Genomic DNA, 20,580 nt, shown 5'->3' on the forward strand with positions numbered 1-20,580 from the left:
TTTGCCTATTTCCAGTTTACCAAGTGAGGCTCCAACAGACTGTAAATTTATCACTTATTTGCGTGGCCCAAATACAATCAGGAAAAGGTTATTACCTCTCCCACTATTTTCCCCCAGAACAATAACAACAACAGGAACAGTTAACAATGGTGGAAAACACGACTCGCACTGGACACTGTGCCTTCTAAGCCCGTTACGTGCACTGGTTCATTCAACTCTCATCACAGTCCTTGCTAGGAGGTATTATTATTGCCTCCAGTTTACAGATAAGGAAAATGAGGCACAAAGAAGTTACAAAAAGTAACTTGCTCAAGGTCACTCAGCTAGTAGCTGGTAGAGCCAGAATCTGAACCCAGGCAAGCCTAGTTCCAGAGCGCAGGCACTTAGGCACTATGCTCTCCTATTGTCAAGAGAATGCAAGAACACATTATCATCTAGAAGAGAGAGACAGTCCATGAATTCAAGTGCCGGGGGAAGCTGAACTGAACAAAAGATTCACATGACAGACGAAAACCACTTCCAGAATGGAAAGACCTGAGAGAAGAAACAAGAAGGGGCTCTCAGGATCGATCGCACACATAATTAGCAATCAAAGTGGGTCACTAAGACAACAGCCTGGACACATCTGAAAACAATGCGTAGAAAAGGACTCCAAGTTGACAAGTTAAACAAGCAGGTTATGTGAAAGGGAACCCAGCAGTTACTTTTGATTTTTTTTTTAAGTAACAGAAGCCCAGAGACAAGGCGATCTAAAATATAAGACCTCAAAGGAAAAGAGATGAGTGAATCAGAATACTTCAAGCTGTCATCTCTAAACAAACAAAATGATGCCAACCCCCTAGGCCAGATGCTCTTGTCATTCCTCTACCACCAAGATGTCTCCAAGAGCTGCGGTCAACAGCGCTGTCTGCATTTCCTCAGCTGGTCTGACTCCAGTGTGAGCTGACCTCCGCACCCTGTGGACTGAGCACGGTGGAATCACTATCAATTTTCTAACTGAGAAAACCAGGGGCTGAGCTTCTCCTTCTCCTTCTCCTGCTGGACCCTCTGGGTGAGTGGCCACTGCCCCTCGTAGGAAACCATCTCTTCCACAGCACTCTTTTCTGCTTCTCCCCTACCTCTTCCTCTAACATCAGCTTGGCGTTCAGGCCTGGTTTGCATCCCACTTACTAGCTTAGTGACAATGCCTTGGAGCCTTAGTTTCCTGGCCCACGAAGTAGGGTAGTAATAATTTCCACACGCAGGGCTATTAAAAAGATAAAGTAAGCCATCTGAAAAAGCTCTCACCGCCCCGTGCAGGACATGTATTACAGGGCTCAGTACATTTTGACTTCCTGCACATAAAGACTGGTCTTGGCCAGGAGGCCAACCTAAGCCCTTTTTTCTGCCTACATGCTCTGACAGGGGGAACTTTGTATCTATTCCATGGCCTTGACCTCCTCCTTGGAGCAAGTATATCTCACAACCTTTATTTCCGGCCCCTACATCTCAACTGAGTTTCTAACTCATATTTCCAATTACCCCTAGATATGTTTTCCTAGATCTGTTGACAATTTTTTAAACTCAGGAAGTCCTAAAATGCTCTGTCTCTCTCCAAAGTAGTCTCTGCGACCCCCTCCACAACATCCACCCCGTGATATAAGGTAGTCGATATTTCCACCGTCTGTTATTACCTTCCCTAAAACGAACAAACAAGAAAACCCTCTAAATCATCCTCTAATCCCAATCTCACCTGAGTCAGGAACGAGTATTTTTAGATTCTTCCTCAAAACACCTCATCTTCTCCATCGCCGCTGCTACCACCTTGTTTGAGTTCTCATCATCTCTTACCTGGATGACTGCCACAGCTGCTCAACTGACTTCCTCCCTGCAGTCCGTGCCTCACATGACAGCCAGAGTTATCTTCCTAAAAACAGGCTTGAACAGAGTACTCCCCGGCTTTAAAACCTTTCTGGTGGGGCCGCAGAAAGCCGAAATTTGTTGGCCAGGCATTCCAGGTGCTTCGCAATCTGGCCCCAACAACCCTTTGTCCAGTCTCCTCTCCAGCCACTTAGGTACCTTCAGGCTTTTGCCCATCCGCTTTATCCTCTATCCAACAAAGCCCTACTGGCACAGTAACACTCAGCATTCAGGATGCCTTCGCTGACTCACCAAACATCATTCCCTCCCTCCCTGTGTCTCCAGGACACCTGACACATCACGTCTTTCGCCATTGTGGGTTTGCATGCATGCCACCTCCTCAACCAGAAAGGGACCTTGAAGGCAAGGACAGAGCTACCTTTCTCTTTGTATCTCCTGCACCTAGTTCAGTGTCTGTCCAGCTCAGAGTGAGGCTTCAGTGGTTGTTAACTAACTTAATCAAGAATAACAAAATACTTATGAGTATCAGGCTGAAACCTAGAAGAATTAGTGCACCTCACAGAACAAATGTAAAATGTGAAGGGTAAAAATATCTGGAGTAGATGAGAAGTAAGAAGAGGGGATGCCAAAACAGGGAGAAACTGAGTTTCCTTATATGGAAGGAAAGGAAAGTTCCTGCTTTTGCTTTGATGATAGTAAATAAATTTAGGGAACAAATGTTATTTTTAGCACTAAGAGAATTGTTCACGTTTAAATTTTGTCTTAAAGTTAAAAAGAAGAAAAGGCCACTCCATAAAACAGAAGGCGTAACAGGAAAGAGACGACTAAGCAATACAAAAATTAAGAAACGAATTATACGTAGAAAACATAACAAATGCAAAAGCAACCATAAATTAAAGATGCTAAATTCACACATAAGTTATAGAATCTTCAAGATTGGTTGAACAGAAGACAAAATCTGACAACATTCTGCTTGAAATAACAGAGCTCTGAAATAATAATGAAATTAGAAAATATAACAAAATCACTGCACAAGAAATTTATAGACTATTAAAAAAAAGAACAGAGGACAAGCATTGCTTTAAGCATTATTAGAAAACAAAGATTCTAAAATACTTAACTAGACCAACATCTTTGAAAAAATAAATAACTAGACCCCTGCCCCCAAAGCAACTCGCCCCTGATGGTTTATTAGTGGATCATTTCAAACTCTCCACAAACAAACAAAACATATTATAGAAAACATATCTAAAAAAGGTCAAGATATAGGTTATCTAGTTCATTCTACGAACCCAATTCTAAAACTGGCAGAGAAAATGAAGAGAGAAAACTAGATGAAGCTTACTCAAAATTTATGCTCAAAAATTAAAAAAAAAACCGTAAACAGAATCTAGGAATAGGTTAAAATTTTAAATTGCATCATGTCATCAGATACCAAAAATTCATTTGTTAAACTCCAACAGATATTCTTAATTTTAAAATTCTAAAACTAATAATAAAGGTATACTTTCTTACCCTTTTTAGAGTAACTATTTAAAACCAAATGTCAACAGTATACTTCAAGGAAGAAATGAGACATGCAGTCATTAATAACAGGCACAAAGTGAAGCAGCATTTTATCATCACTGTTAATTAATATAGGATCAGAAGTGCCTTCCAATACAAAGCAACATGAAAACGAGTAAGAAATACAAATACAATAAAGGAAGAGGCAAATTTTTTAATATATATAACACCACTGTAACTTGCAAACCCAAAGAAATCACTTAAATGGTTACGATGAGCTTAAAGTGACCAAAGTCATCACCAGTATAGAAAAAATCAACACTATTTCTGGTCCTCAAACTTGACCGCAGTGAAAATCACCCTGGCAGATTTTTAAAATGCCAATGCTTACAACTCACCCCAGACAAACTGCCTCAGCATCTTTGGTGGTGGGACGAGACATTAGTAATTTATAACGCTTCTAAGTTGATTCTAATGTGCGGCTAAGTCGAGATACCATTACTCTATACGTAATTATCTAAGTGTCTAAAAAAATGCAACGCAAAACCATTTGTAATATTCGCAAATGGGAAGAGAAAGATTGCTGTAAGGCAACAGGAGTGCAAAAGAAGAAGCCCAAAAGGGGACACTTAGCTCCTGTGCCTGCAGTTCAGGCAAAGAGGCAGGCAGCCGCCCAAGTTATTGGACGGGGACATGACCCATGCCAACAACGGAACAGTGGCAGCAAGAGATAATTAGTCTCAGTCCAAGTGCTACTGAAATCAGAAGCATGCATGAAGATTTAACAGAGGCTGAGGAGGTTCAAGATTACTTGCATACCTGTGCGAGGTTACATGTGAGATCAATTCCTAGAAATGCAATTGCTGAGTCAAATGGTATGTGCCTTTGAAAGTGAAAGATTAATTTTAAAAGATCTTAAAGGTGAAATAGAAAAAGCATGATGTGTAGAATAAACAAAACATCACATTTGATAGGTAGGAGGAGTGGAGTGGGCGAAAGGAGGGAAGCTGGAGCTAGGCGAGGTGGCTCAGTGCTGCCAGGGGCTAGGTAGGGAGACTGACATCACAGAAAATTCCTGGTGATTCCAATTTGGCTTTGGCCTTCACATTCACTTTGCCCCCACAGCAGAGACCTGAAGGAGAAGGCAGCCAGGAGCCACGTGGCTACCTGGGAGGACAAGAGTCCACGACTGACTGAAGAGCCGTAAAGAGATCAGTGTGACTGACGCAGAGTCGGTGTGAAGGTGAGCACTAGAAAATGTGTGCACAAGTGCACTTGTAATAAACTTGTCTTATGCCGTTTTTAGTTTAGAGGATTGATATACAAGGCCATTAAATAGTTTTTACTCCACCTTCCAACTCAAAGTTAAAGAATGAGAAAACTGGAATATACCTTCTATCTAACAGTAGGCCTGCCACAATCCACCATGAGACAGGAAGTTCCACAAGTGACAGCTGTGAGGAAATTCCCATGGGCTGGGTGGCTCAGGCTTGTGGGGAGGGAGTGATGTTGCCATGGAGTTATCCAAGTCAGGCTGCTGTGCACAGAACTTCCATTATATACCAGCAATGACCCTGACTCCACTTCCTCCCCTTTCTTTCCAAAAAGTTCTACTTATTAAGGTTCTTAACTTTATAATGATAAATAAGGTAGTAAATTTCCTTTATTTAAAAAACTTTAACAACAAAACCCCTCAAAATCTAAGCCTGTGAGTGGCTCAGTAACAGAATAAACTGAGTTCCCAACTCATATATGTATATACATATGTGTATATGTATATACATATGTGAGTATATAACTTTACTAGGGCACATCTAGTTCATCAAGGGGAGGCTATGCCTATTTACATTAATTATTGGCCAGTCAGCTTTGTCTTTAGTATTAATTTTCATATTCCAGAGAGCAGTACCACACATCCTATAGCCTGAGAACATGGCTTGGATAATTTGGTATTCAAACCAGTGTTTTTCAAGTCAGTCATTTAATAAAGCAGAAGTATGTTTTGCACTCAGACTAAAAAATTGACCTTGAACTAAACCTGCACATCACAAGAGACACAACACACAACTCTTTTATAATACCCAATGGTCAACCTAAGATATAACAGGTTCCTATCAAGTGATCTAAGAAGTCACCTAAATTGTATATTCAATACAGATATTTTTAGATTAATCCAAATGATTAATCCAAATGATTAAAAGAATCATTTGATCAAAGAGCTCAGCAATAAAAATCAAGGAAGGAGAAAATAAAGAATGTTTAACAAAGATTAAATACAGCCATAAAGACTTAGGCATGACAAAGTAATGGTAATTGATATGCAAGAAACCTAAATTCAGAAGTGTACTATTTACCCAGGAAACATACTTTTTCCTTACTTCCTTGGTTTCTCCAGTTCCTCTCTTCTCTTTGTGCAGCCCCATATGCATCTTTAAAGGTTCACTTGTTGCTTCTGCAGTTGTATCCCGTCCTGCAAAAGAAGCGACATATCCTCACTTCATGAGAAAAGAGATAAAGTGTATTCTAGGATGCTGAGCTATCCAATCTCATCAATCTCCTTTCCTAACTCATTTTCACCAGAACTATACACAAACAGAAAAACCAAGGGGGTGGGGAGAGTAAGAAGAGGTCACTAAAATACAAACTAGTAATTTTAAATGATTAAAAATGCTAGTAGTAACTGAAAAATATCAACGGAAAAAAGGCACACTTCATTGTCTCTGATGATAGATCAGAACAAGATGACTCATTAAAATCTCTTTCCACCAATGAGTTTCCATCTTTCTCTCCTGGCTAAGTTTGAGATGGCTTAGCAGAAATGATCAAATTAACTGATGTGTGGGACTTCCCTGGTGGCACAGTGGTTAAGACTCCTCGCTCCCAATGCAGGAGGCCCAGGTTCAATCCATGGTCAGGGAACTAGATCCCACATGCATGCTGCAACTAAGAGTTCACATGCTACAACTAAGGAGCCCACGAGCCACAACTAAGGAGCCTGCCTGCCGCAACTAACACCCGACGCAACTAAATAAATAAATAAATGAATAATATTTTTAAAAATTAATTGATGCGTAGCCTTACAACTTCAAGGGTGAGTACCATTAAGGATGTGCTATTTTCTGATGCTCTTCCATTCAAAGCCCTGGGGTTTTCCTGACATGGATTCTAGAGGTACAAAAAATGGTCTAGACTGAGTTCTGGGCTAAGGAGTTATGTTATCTTCATCTTTTGTCTCTGACCCTTATCCCTATGTCATCCCATTCTACCCAATGACAGACACATGGTAGCTCTTGCTTAATGAATGAGACAGTAACTATGTTTTCAACAAACAACCAGAAATGCTTCACATGATCCTAAAATTACTTGGGAAGCAGTTGAAAAACCACTGCTTTTGAGTTCTTTATTTCTTTCCCAAAGCATTCTCTTTGGTTGAGATGCCCAGTAAAATGGCCCTCAAGTGAGTATACCAGAGGGTCTCAGAACTTCAAACGGTGCATGGGTACACGAGAGAGTAGGGACTACGAATATCTGAATGTTAACAAGTTTGCCCCTCGAAAAAGCACCCTGGGGACTTCCCTGGTGGTCCTCCAGTGTAAGGGATGTGGGTTCAATCCCTGGTCAGGGAACTAAGATCCCACATGCCGCGGGGCAACTAAGCCCATGCATCACAATTAGAGAAGCCGCGCACCCCAAGAAAGACCCAGCGCAGCACCGAGTGATCTTTCCCCATCATTCTTATGTCTTTAGCATACACATGTCAAGCTTTTACTCTGTGTCAGGCACTGCTCTAAGAGCTTTAACTAGCTGTGGGTTCAATCCACTACAAACCACTTCGCTTTGTTTGCTTCAAGTCTGCAAACCCTTAGCCTGGATGGCACGTTGTGGGTCATGAGAGGAGCCAGGTGGAAGCGTGCAAGACAACTAGCATAAATAACATCTGCTTGAGAAACAAGTCTACATACAACACAGGGGCAGGAGCATGACCCTGAGGCAGAAGCATCAACTCCATACATAAAGAAAAGCTTCACGATCACTGGCAAAGCACTGCTACCTTTCTGAGTTAAGACGCTCTTCTCAAGCTCAGACCTCTTTGCTAGAATCTAACTTAAAGTCCCTCCTTCAAAAAACAAAACAGGTATAAGATTAAAATAAGAAACTAAGGATTTTAGTTTTTGCACACACAAAAAATTTCTTATTCCTGACACCAATTCCACTTATAATAAAAAGCACTTGTAATGGCTTTCGAAAGTGTCACAGAAGTCTCTAGCAGTGCAACACAGCAAACCACCAGAAAAATCTTACTGCAATTCCATATGTATAGCTCACATTCTTGAGAAATTACTCCTAATTTTCATAAAACCAAAAGCTGCTCCATCGCCAAATACTATAAAGTTACTTTAAACACGCTCTTTCAAATTAAATGAAGAGACCAAGTCCTATCAGTCCAGATCACACTTTAAAACAACCAAGGGCGCACTCAAGGTAGAAGTTTCAACAGCTTCCACAAGTCAAAAAGAAAAGGCTATATTCCTTAACTGTTATTCTATGACGAAACCCACTTGGGATCATCTGTCTTCGTGTTTTCTTGCCCACAGCTGGAAAGAACTTTCCCAATGTATTAATGCTACAAAGTACATGGATTCCAACAGTCACAAGGTAACCATGACAGCAAAGCCACAGTTATTTATGAGATCACAAAAACCATATGATGCAATTTTTTTAATTTGAGGGAAAATTCACATAACATAAAATTAACCATTTTAATGTGTACAATTCAATGGCATTTAGTATATTCACAATGCTGTACAACCCTCACCTGTATCTAGTTCCAAAACATTTTAGTCATCCCCAAATGAAACCTTGTACTCATGAATCAGTCACTACCATTCCCCCTGCTCCAGCCCCTGGCAACCACTAATACGCTCTTTGTCTCAATGAATTTATCTATTCCGGACATTTCACATAAATGTAATCACACAATATGTGACCTTTTGCGTCTGCCTTCTTTCACTTAGCATGATGTTTTGAGGTGTTTCCACATTATCACTGCATCAGTACTTTACTCCTTTTTATGGCTAAAAAATATTCCATTGTATGGATAAATCACATTTTGTTCACCCATTCATCCACTGATGGACATCTGGGTTGTTCCTACCTTTTGGCTGCTGTGAATAGTGCTGCTAGGAACATCTGTGTACAAGTACTTGTTTGAATACCTGTCTTCAATTGTTTGGGGTATGTACCCAGAGGTAGAACTGCTGGGTCATGTGGTTAAGTCTATATTTAACTTTCTGAGGAACTGCCAAACTGTTCTCCACGGTGGCTATGCAATTTTACATTCTCGCCAGCAAAGCACAAAGGTCTGACATCCTCACCAACACGTCATATTCTGCGTTTGGGATGTTTTTAAATTATAGCCATCCTTGGGGGTGTGAAGTAGTATCTCATTGTGGCTGATTTGCATTTCCTTAATGACCAATGACGTTGCACATCTTTTCATATACTTGTTGGCCATTTGTATATCTTCTTTGGATAAATGTCCAATGAAGTCTTTGCCCATATTTTAATTGTGTTGTTTTTCTTTTTGTTGTTGAGTTGTTAGAGGTCTTTTTTTTTTTTTTAATGTATTATGGATACTAGGCCCTTCTCAGATTTGCATATTTTCTCCCATTCTGTAGATTGTCTTTCCACTTTCTTAATAATGTCATTTGGTTAGGACCTGTGCAGCAGGGAGAGGAAGCACATCGAAAGGAGGGCCTCTGGAGTGTGGGCTTCCAGAGTGTGGAGCCATGTGGCTGACAGGGTCTTGGTGTTCCGGCAGGGTGTCAGGCCTGTGCCTCTGAGGTGGGAGAGCCGAGTTCGGGACATTGGTCCACCAGAGACCTCCCGGCTCCACGTAATATCAAACAGCAAAAGCTCTCCCAGAGAGCTCCATCTCAATGCTAAGACCCAGCTCCACTCAACGACCAGCAAGCTACAGTGCTAGAAACCCTACGCCAAACAACTAGCAAGACAGGAACACAACCCCACCCATCAGCAGCAAAGAGGCTGCCTAAAATCATAATAAGGCCACAGACAACCAAAACACACCACCGGACGCGGTCCTGCCCATCAGAAAGACGAGATACAGCCTCATCCACCACAACACAGCAACCAGTCCCCTCCACCAGGAAATCTACACAAGCCACTGAACCAACCTCACCCACTGGGGGCAAACACCAAAAACAAAGGGAACTATGCACCTGCAGCCTGCGAAAAGGAAACCCCAAACACAGTGAGTTGAGCAAAATGAGAAGACAGAGAAACACACAGCAGATGAAGAAGGTAAAAACCCACCAGACCAAACAAAGGAAGAGGAAATACGCAGTCTACCTGAAAAAGAATTCAGGATAATGATAGTAAAGATGATCCAAAATCTTGGAAATAGAATAGAGAAAATACAAGAAACATTTACAAGGACCTAGAAGAAGTAAAGAGCAAACAAACAATGATGAACAACACAATAAATGAAATTTAAAATTCTCTAGAAGGAATCAATAGCAGAATAACTGAGGCAGAAGAATGGATAAGTGACCTGGAAGATAAAATAGTGGAAAAAACTACCACAGAGGAGAATAAAGAGAAAAGAATGAAAAGAATTGAGGACAGTCCCAGAGACCTCTGGGACAACATTAAATGCACCAACATTCGAATTACAGGGGTCCCAGAAGTAAGAAGAGAAAAAGAAAGGGACTGAGAAAATATTTGAAGAGATTACAGTTGAAAACTTCCCTAATATAGGAGAGGAAATAGTCAATCAAGTCCAGGAAGCACAGAGAGTCCCATACACGATAAATCCATGGAGAAACACGCCAAGACACATATTAATCAAACTATCAAAAATTAAACACAGGGCTTCCCTGGTGGCGCAGTGGTTGAGAGTCCGCCTGCCGATGCAGGGGACACAGGTTCGTGCCCAGGTCCAGGAGGATCCCACAAGCCGCAGAGCGGCTGGGCCTGTGAGCCATGGCCACTGAGCCTGCGCGTCCGGAGCCTGTGCTCCGCAATGGGAGAGGCCACAACAGTGAGAGGCCCGCATACCGCAAAAAAAAAAAAAAAAATTAAATACAAAGAAAAAGTATTAAAAGCAGCAAGGGGAAAATAACATACAAGGGAATCCCCATAAGGTTAACAGCTGACCTTTCAGCAGAAACTCTGCAAGCCAAAAGGGAGTGGCAGGACGTATTTAAAGTGATGAAAGGGAAAAACCTACAACCAAGATTACTCTACCCAGCAAGGATCTCATTCAGATTCGATGGAAAAATTAAAACCTGAACAGATAAGCACAAGGTAAAAGAAGTCAGCACCACCAAACCAGCTTTACAACAAATGCTAAAGGAACTTCTCTAGGCAGGAAACACAAGAGAAGGAAAAGACCTACAATAACAAACCCAAAACAATTAAGAAAATGGGAATAGGAACATACATATCAACAATTACCTTAAATGTAAATGCATTAAATGCTCCAACCAAAAGACACAGACTGGCTGAATGGATACAAAAACAAGGCCCGTATATATGCTGTCTACAAGAGACCCACTTCAGACCTAGGGACACATACAGACTGAAATTGAGGGGATGGAAAAAGATATTCCATGCAAATGGAAATCAAAAGAAAGATGGAGTAGCAATTCTCCTATCAGACAAAACAGACTTTAAAATAAAGACTATTACAAGAGATAAAAAAGGACACTACATAATGATCAAGGGATCAATCCAAGAAGAAGATGTAACAATTGTAAATATTTATGCACCCAACATAGGAGCACATCAATACCTAAGGCAAATGTTAACAGCCATAAAAGGGGAAATCGACAGTAACACAATCATAGTTGGGGACTTTAACACCCCACTTTCACCAATGGACAGATCATCCAAAATGAAAATAAATAAGGAAACACAAGCTTTAAATGATACATTAAACCAGATGGACTTAATTGATATTTATAAGACATTCCATCCAAAAACAACAGAATACACTTTCTTCTCAAGTGCTCATGGAACATTCTCCAGGACAGATCATATCTTGGGTCACAAATCAAGCCTTGGTAAATTTAAGAAAACTGAAATCGTATCAAGTATCTTTTCTAACCACAATGCTATGAGACGAGATATCAATTACAGGAAAAAATCTGTCAAAAATACAAACACATGGAAGCTAAACAATACAGTACTAAATACCAAGAGATCACTGAAGAAATCAAAGAGGAAATCAAAAAATATCTAGAAACAAATGACAATGAGAACACGACGGCCCAAAACCTATGGATGCAGCAAAAGCAGTTCAAAGAGGGAAGTTTATAGCAATACAATCCTACCTCAAGAAACAAGAAACATCTCAAATCAACAACCTAACCTTACACCTGAAGCAATTAGCGAAAGAAGAACAAAAAAACCCCCAAAGTTAGCAGAAGGAAAGAAATCATAAATATCAGGTCAGAAAAAAATGAAAAATAAATGAAGGAAACAATAGCAAACATCAAAACTAAAAGCTGGTTCTTTGAGAAGATAAAAGTGATAAACCATTAGCCAGACTCAACAAGAAAAAAAGGGAGAAGACTTAAATCAATAGAATTAGAGGACAAGGGGAAGATGGCGGAAGAGTAAGACGCGGAGATCACCTTCCTCCCCACAGATACACCAGAAATACATCTACAGGTGGAACTACTCCTACAGAACACCTACTGAACGCTGGCAGAATACCTCAGACCTCCCAAAAGGCAAGAAACTCCCCCACGTACCTGGGTAGGGCAAAAGAAAATAGAATAAACAGAGACAAAAGGATAGGGACGGGACCTTCACCAGTGGGAGGGAGCTGTGAAGGAGGAAAGGCTTCCACACACTAGGAAGCCCCTTCGCGGGCGGAGACTGCGGGTGGCGGTGGGGGAATCTTCGGAGCCGCGGAGGAGAGCGCAGCCACAGGCGTGCAGAAGGAAAAGCGGAGAGATTCCCACCCAGAGGATCGGTGCCGACTGGCACTCACCAGCACTCACCAGCCCGAGAGGCTTGTCTGCTCACCCGCCGGGGCAGGCGGGGCTGGGAGCTGAGGCTCGGTCGGAGCAGCGCAGGGAGAGGACTGGGGTTGGCGGCGTGAACACAGCCTGAAGGGGGTTAGTGCACCACGGCTAGCCGGGAGGGAGTCCGGGGAAAAGTCTGGAGCTGCTGAAGAGGCAAGAGACTTTTTCTTCCCTCTTTGTTTCCTGGTGCTCGAGGAGAGGGGATTATGAGCACTGCTTAAAGGAGCTCCAGAGACGGGCACGAGACGCGGCTAAAAGCACGGACCCCAGAGATGTGCGTGAGATGCTAAGGCTGCTGCTGCCGCCACCAAGAAGCCTGTGTGCGAGCACAGGTCACTATCCACATCCCCCTTCCAGGAAGCCTGTGCAGCCCGCCACTGCCAGGGTCCCATGATCCAGGGACAACTTCCCCGGGAGAACGCACGGCGCACCTCAGGCTGCTGCAACGTCACGCCGGCCTCTGCCGCCCCGCACTCCGTGCCCCTCCCTCCCCCACGGCCTGAGTGAGCCAGAGTCCCCAAGCAGCTGCTCCTTTAACCCCGTCCTGTCTGAGCGAAGAACAGACGCCCTCCGGCGACCTACACGCAGAGGTGGGGCCAAATCCAAAGCTGAGCCCCTGGGAGCTGTGAGAACAAAGAAGAGAAAGGGAAATCTCTCCCAGCAGCCTCAGAAGCAGCGGATTAAAGCTCCACAATCAACCTGATGTACCCTGCATCTGTGGAATACATGAATAGACAATGAATCATCCCAAATTGAGGAGGTGGACTTTGAGAACAAGATTTATGATTTTTTCCCCTTTTCCTCTTTTTGTGAGTGTGTATGTGTATGCTTCTGTGTGAGATTTTCTCTGTATAGCTTTGCTTCCACCATTTGTCCTCGGGTTCTATCCATCCGTTTTTTTGTTAATTTTTTTCTTAATTATTTTTTATTTTAATAACGTTATTATATTTTACCTTACTTTATTTTATTTTACTTTATCTTCTTTCTTTCTTTTTTTTCCTTCCTCCCTCCCTCCCTCCCTCCCTCCCTCTCCTTCCTTCCTTCCTTCCTTCCTTCTTTCTTTCTTTCTACTTCTACTAATTCTTTTTTTCTACTTTTTATTCTGAGCAGTGTGGATGAAAGGCTCTTGGTGCTGCAGCCAGGAGTCAGTGCTATGCCTCTGAGGTCGGAGAGCCAACTTCGAACACTGGTCAACAAGACCCCTCCCAGCTCCACATAATATCAAACAGCGAAAATCTCCCATCTCAACACCAGCACCCAGCTTCACTCAACGACCAGCAAGCTACAGTGCTGGACATCCTATGCCAAACAACTAGCAAGACAGGAACACAACCCCACCCATCAGCAGCAAAGAGGCTGACTAAAATCATAATAAGTCCACAGACACCCCAAAACACACCACCAAACGTGGACCTGCCCACCAGAAAGACAAGATCCAGCCTCATCCACCACAACACAGCAACCAGTCCCCTCCACCAGGAAGCCTACACAACCCACTGAACCAACCTTAGCCACTGGGGACAGACACCAAAAACAACGGGAACTGCGAACCTGCAGCCTGCAAAAAGGAGACCCCAAACACAGTAAGATAAGCAAAATGAGAAGACAGAAAAACACACAGCAGATGAAGGAGCAAGATAAAAACCCACCAGACCTAACAAATGAAGAGGAAATAGGCAGTCTACCTGAAAAAGAATTCAGGATAATGATAGTAAAGATGATCCAAAATCTTGGAAACAGAATAGACAAAATGCAAGAAACATTTAACAAGGACCTAGAAGAACTAAAGATGAAACAAACAACGATGAACAACACAATAAATGAAATTAAAAATACTCTAGATGGGATCAATAGCAGAATAACTGAGGCAGAAGAACGGATAAGTGACCTGGAAGATAAAATAATGGAAATAACTACTGCAGAGCAGAATAAAGAAAAAGAATGAAAAGAACTGAGGACAGTCTCAGAGACCTCTGGGACAACATTAAACGCACCAACATTCGAATTATAGGGGTTCCAGAAGAAGAAGAGAAAAAGAAAGGGACTGAGAAAATATTTGAAAAGATTATAGTTGAAAACTTCCCTAATATGGGAAAGGAAATAGTTAATCAAGTCCAGGAAGCACAGAGAGTCCCATACAGGATAAATCCAAGGAGAAATACACCAAGACACATATTAATCAAACTGTCAACAATTAAATACAAAGAAAACATATTAAAAGCAGCAAGGGAAAAACAACAAATAACACACAAGGGAATCCCCATAAGGTTAACAGCTGATATTTCAGCAGAAACTCTGCAAGCCAGAAGGGAGTGGCAGGACATATTTAAAGTGATGAAGGAGAAAAACCTGCAACCAAGATTACTCTACCCAACAAGGATCTCATTCAGATTCGATGGAGAAATTAAAACCTGAACAGACAAGCAAAAGCTGAGAGAGTTCAGCACCACCAAACCAGCTCTACAACAACTGCTAAAGGAACTTCTCTAGGCAAGGAACACAAGAGAAGGAAAAGACCTACAATAACGAACCCAAAACAATTAAGAAAATGGGAATAGGAACATACATATCAATAATTATCTTAAATGTAAATGGACTAAATGCTCTCACCAAAAGACACAGATTGGCTGAATGGATACAAAAACAAAACCCATAGATATGCTGTCTACAAGAGACCCACTTCAGACCTAGAGACACATACGGACTGAAAGTAAAGGGATGGAAAAAGATATTCCATGCAGATGGAAACCAAAAGAAAGCTGGAGTAGCAATCCTCATATCAGACAAAAGAGACTTTAAAATAAAGACTATTAGAAGAGACAAAGAAGGACACTACATAATGATCAAGGGATCAATCCAAGAAGAAGATATAACAATTGTAAATATTTATGCACCCAACATAGGAGCACCTCAATACATAAGGCAAATACTAACAGCTATAAAAGGGGAAATCGACAGTAACACATTCATAGTAGGGCACTTTAACACCCCACTTTCACCAATGGACAGATCATTCAAAATGAAAACAAATAAGGAAACACAAGCTTTAAATGATAAATTAAACCAGATGGACTTAATTGATATTTTTAGGACGTTCCATCCAAAAACAACAGAATACACATTTTTCTCAAGTGCGCATGGAACATTCTCCAGGATAGATTATATCTTGAGTCACAAATCAAGCCATAGTAAATTTAAGAAAATTGGAATTGTATCAAGTATCTTTTCTGACCACAACACTATGAGACTAGATATCAATTACAGGAAAAGGTCTGTAAAAAATACAAACACATGGAGGCTAAACAATACACTACTTAATAACGAAGTGATCACTGAAGAAATCAAAGAGGAAATCAAAAAATACCCAGAAACAAATGACAATGGAAACACGACGACCCCAAACCTATGGGATGCAGCAAAAGCAGTTCTAAGAGGGAAGTTTATAGCAATACAATCCTACCTTAAGAAATAGGAAACATCTCGAATAAACAACCTAACCTTGCACCTAAAGCAATTAGAGAAAGAAGAACAAAAAAACTCCAAGTTAGCAGAAGAAAAGAAATCATAGAAATAAGATCAGAAATAATTGAAAAAGAAATGAAGGAAACTATAGCAAAGATCAATACAACTAAAAGCTGGTTCTTTGAGAAGATAAACAAAATTGATAAACCATTAGCCAGAATCATCAAGAAAAAAAGGGAGAAGACTCAAATCAATAGAATTAGAAATGAAAAAGGAGAAGTAACAACTGACACTGCAGAAATACAAAAGATCATGAGAGATTACTACAAGCAACTATATGCCAATAAAATGGACAACCCGGAAGAAATGGACAAAATCTTAGAAATGCACAACCTGCCAAGACTGAATCAGGAAGAAATAGAAAATACGAACAGACCAATCACAAGCACTGAAATTGACATTGTGATTAAAAATCTTCCAACAAACAAAAGCCCAGGACCAGATGGCTTCACAGGCGAATTCTATCAAACATTTACAGAAGAGCTAACACCTATCCTTCTCAAACTCCTCCAAAATATAGCAGAGGGAGGAACACTCCCAAACTCATACTACGAGGCTACCATCACCTTGATACCAAAACCAGACAAGGATGTCACAAAGAAAGAAAACTACAGGCCAATATCACTGATGAACACAGATGCAAAAATCCTCAACAAAATACTAGCAAACAGAATCCAACAGCACATTAAAAGGATCATACACCATGATCAACGGGGGTTTATCCCAGGAATGCAAGGATTCTTCAATATACGCAAATCAATCAATGTGATAAACCATATCAACAAACTGAAGGAGAAAAACCATATGATCATCTCCATAGATGCACAGAAAGCTATCAACAAAATTCAACACCGATTTATGATAAAAACGCTGCAGAAAGTAGGCACAGAGGGAACTTTCCTCAACATAATAAAGTCCATATATGACAAACCCACAGGCAACATCGTCCTCAATGGTGAAGAACAGAAAGCATTTCCACTAAGATCAGGAACAAAAGGAAGTTGCCCATTCTCACCACTCTTATTCAACATAGTTTTGGAAGTTTTAGCCACAGCAATCAGAGAAGAAAAGGAAATAAAAGGAATCCAAACTGGAAAAGAAGTAAAGCTGTCACTGTTTGCAGATGACATGATACTATACATAGAGAATCCTAAAGATGTTACCAGAAAACTACTAGAGCTAATCAATGAATTTGGTAAAGCAGCAGGATACAAAATTAATGCACAGAAATCTCTGGCATTCCTATACACTAATGATGAAAAATCTGAAAGTGAAATCAAGAAAACACTCCCATTTACCAGTGCAACAAAAAGAATAGACTACCAAGTAATAAACCTACCTAAGGAGACATAAGACCTGTATGCAGAAAATTATAAGACACTGATGAAAGAAATTAAAGATGATACAATTAGACGGAGAGATATACCATGTTCTTGGATTGGAAGAATCAACATTGTGAAAATGACTCTACTACCCAAAGCAATCTACAGATTCAATGAAATCCCTATCAAACTACCACTGGCATTTTTCACAGAACTAGAACAAGAAAGTTCACAATTTGTATGGAAACACAAAAGACCCCAAATAGCCAAAGCAATATTGAGAACGAAAAATGGAGCTGAAGGAATCAGGCTCCCTGACTTCAGACTATACTACAAAGCTACAGTAATCAAGACAGTATGGTACTGGCACAAAAACAGAAAGATAGATCAATGGAACAGGATAGAAAGCCCAGAGATAAACCCACGCACATATGGTCACCTTATCTTTGATAAAGGAGGCAGGAATGTACAGTGGAGAAAGGACAGCCTCTTCAATAAGTGGTGCTGGGAAAACTGGACAGGTACATGAGATTAGATCACTCCCTAACACCATACACAAAAATAAACTCAAAATGGATTAAAGACCTACATGTAAGGCCAGAAACTATCAAACCCTTAGAGGAAAACATAGGCAGAACACTCTATGACATAAACCACAGCAAGATCCTTTTTGACCCACCTCCTAGAGAAATGGAATTAAAAACAAAAATAAACAAATGGGACCTAATGAAACTTCAAAGCTTTTGCACAGCAAAGGAAACCATAAACAAGACCAAAAGACAACCCTCAGAATGGGAGAAAATATTTGCAAATGAAGCAACTGACAAAAGATTAATCTCCAAAATTTATAAGCACCTCACGCAACTCAATAACAAAAAAACAAACAACCCAATCCAAAAATGGGCAGAAGACCTAGACAGACATTTCTCCAAAGAAGATATACAGACTGCCAACAAACACATGACAGAATGCTCAACATCATTAATCATTAGAGAAATGCAAATCAAAACTACAATGAGATATCATCTCACACCAGTCAGAAAGGCCATCATCAAAAAATCCAGAAACAATAAATGCTGGAGAGGGTGTAGAGAAAAGGGAACCCTCTTGCACTGTTGGTGGGAATGTGAATTGGTACAGCCACTATGGAGAACAGTATGGAGGTTCCTTAAAAAAACTACAAATAGGGCTTCCCTGGTGGCGCAGTGGTTGAGAGTCTGCCTGCCGATGCAGGGGACACGGGTTCGTGCCCCGGTCCGGGAAGATCCCACATTCCGCGGAGCAGCTGCGCCCGTGAGCCATGGCCACTGAGCCTGCGCGTCCGGAGCCTGTTGCTCCGCAACGGGAGAGGCCACAACAGTGAGAGGCCCGCATACCGCAAAAAACAAAAACAAAAAACCCCTACAAATAGAACTACCATACAACCCAGCAATCCCACTACTGGGCATATACCCTGAGAAAACCATAATTCAAAAAGAGTCATGTACCAAAATGTTCATTGCAGCTCTATTTACAATAGCCCAGAGATGGAAACAACCTAAGTGTCCATCATCTGATGAATGGATAAAGAAGATGTGGCACATACATACAATGGAATATTACTCAGCCATAAAAAGAAACGAAACTGAGCTATTTGTAATGAGGTGCATAGACCTAGAGTCTGTCATACACAGTGAAGTAAGTCAGAAAGAGAAAGACAAATACCATATGCTAACACATATATACGGAATCTAAGGAAAAAAATGTCATGAAGAACCTAGGGGTAAGACAGGAATAAAGACACAGACCTACTAGAGAATGGACTTGAGGATATGGGGAGGCAGAAGGGTAAGCTGTGACAAAGTGAGAGAGTGGCATGGACATATATACACTACCAAATGTAAGGTAGACAGCTAGTGGGAAGCAGCCGCATAGCACAGGGAGATCAGCTCAGTGCTTTGTGACCGCCTGGAGGGGTGGGATAGGGAGGGTGGGAGGGAGGGAGACGCAAGAGGGAAGAGATATGGGAACATATGTATATGTATAACTGATTCACTTTGATATAAAGCAGAAACTAACACACCATTGTAAAGCAAATACACTCTAATAAAGATTTTTTTAAAAAACCCACACAAAAAGAAATAGAATTAGAAATGAAAAAGAAGAAGTAACAACTGACACTGCAGAAATCATGAGAGATTACTACAAGCAACTATATGCCAATAAAATGGACAACCTGGAAGAAACGGACAAATTCTTAGAAAAGCACAACCTTCCAAGACTGAACCAGGAAGAAACAGAAAATATAAACAGACCAATCACAAGCACTGAAATTGAGACTGTGATTAAAAATCTTCCAACAAGCAAAAGCCCAGGACCAGATGGCTTCACAGGCAATTCTATCAAACATTTACAGAAGAGCTAACACCTATCCTTCTCAATCTCTTCCAAAATACAGCAGAGAGAGGAACACTCCCAAACTCATTCTAAGAGGCCACCATCACCCTGATACCAAAACCAGACAAAGATGTCACAAAGAAAGAGAACTACAGGCCAATATCACTGATGAACATAGACGCAAAAATCCTCAAGAAGATACTAGCAAACAGAATCCAACAGCACATTAAAAGGATCATACACCACGATCAAGTGGGGTTTATCCCAGGAATGCAAGGATTCTTCAATATATGCTAATCAATCAATGTGATAAGGCATATTAACAAACTGAAGGATAAAAACCATATGATCATCTCAATAGATGCACAGAAAGCTATCAACAAAATTCAACACCGATTTATGATAAAAACGCTGCAGAAAGTAGGCACAGAGGGAACTTTCCTCAACATAATAAAGTCCATATATGACAAACCCACAGGCAACATCGTCCTCAATGGTGAAGAACAGAAAGCATTTCCACTAAGATCAGGAACAAAAGGAAGTTGCCCATTCTCACCACTCTTATTCAACATAGTTTTGGAAGTTTTAGCCACAGCAATCAGAGAAGAAAAGGAAATAAAAGGAATCCAAACTGGAAAAGAAGTAAAGCTGTCACTGTTTGCAGATGACATGATACTATACATAGAGAATCCTAAAGATGTTACCAGAAAACTACTAGAGCTAATCAATGAATTTGGTAAAGCAGCAGGATACAAAATTAATGCACAGAAATCTCTGGCATTCCTATACACTAATGATGAAAAATCTGAAAGTGAAATCAAGAAAACACTCCCATTTACCAGTGCAACAAAAAGAATAGACTACCAAGGAATAAACCTACCTAAGGAGACAAAAGACCTGTATGCAGAAAACTATAAGACACTGATGAAAGAAATTAA

The 20,580-nt window shown here is 40.9% G+C and overlaps 1 protein-coding gene across 13 annotated transcripts in view; it reads right to left on the bottom strand.

Annotated features, from left to right (window-relative positions):
* Positions 1-20,580, bottom strand: part of ZHX3 (zinc fingers and homeoboxes 3) — a 145,999-nt gene that overhangs the window by 59,582 nt on the left and 65,837 nt on the right. For 8 of the 13 annotated variants that reach the window (XR_010935304.1, XR_010935308.1, XR_010935309.1 and 5 more), the window contains one exon: positions 5,734-5,836. The gene's annotated coding sequence lies outside the window, so the exon portion shown is untranslated. Of the gene's footprint in view, positions 1-5,720; positions 5,837-20,580 lie in introns of all 13 variants that reach the window. The other 5 variants (XR_010935311.1, XR_010935314.1, XR_010935313.1 and 2 more) reach the window with 2 other exon arrangements.

The sequence above is a fragment of the Pseudorca crassidens genome, chromosome 15 (genome assembly GCF_039906515.1).
Source record: "Pseudorca crassidens isolate mPseCra1 chromosome 15, mPseCra1.hap1, whole genome shotgun sequence".
Classification (NCBI taxonomy): Eukaryota; Metazoa; Chordata; class Mammalia; order Artiodactyla; family Delphinidae; genus Pseudorca; species Pseudorca crassidens.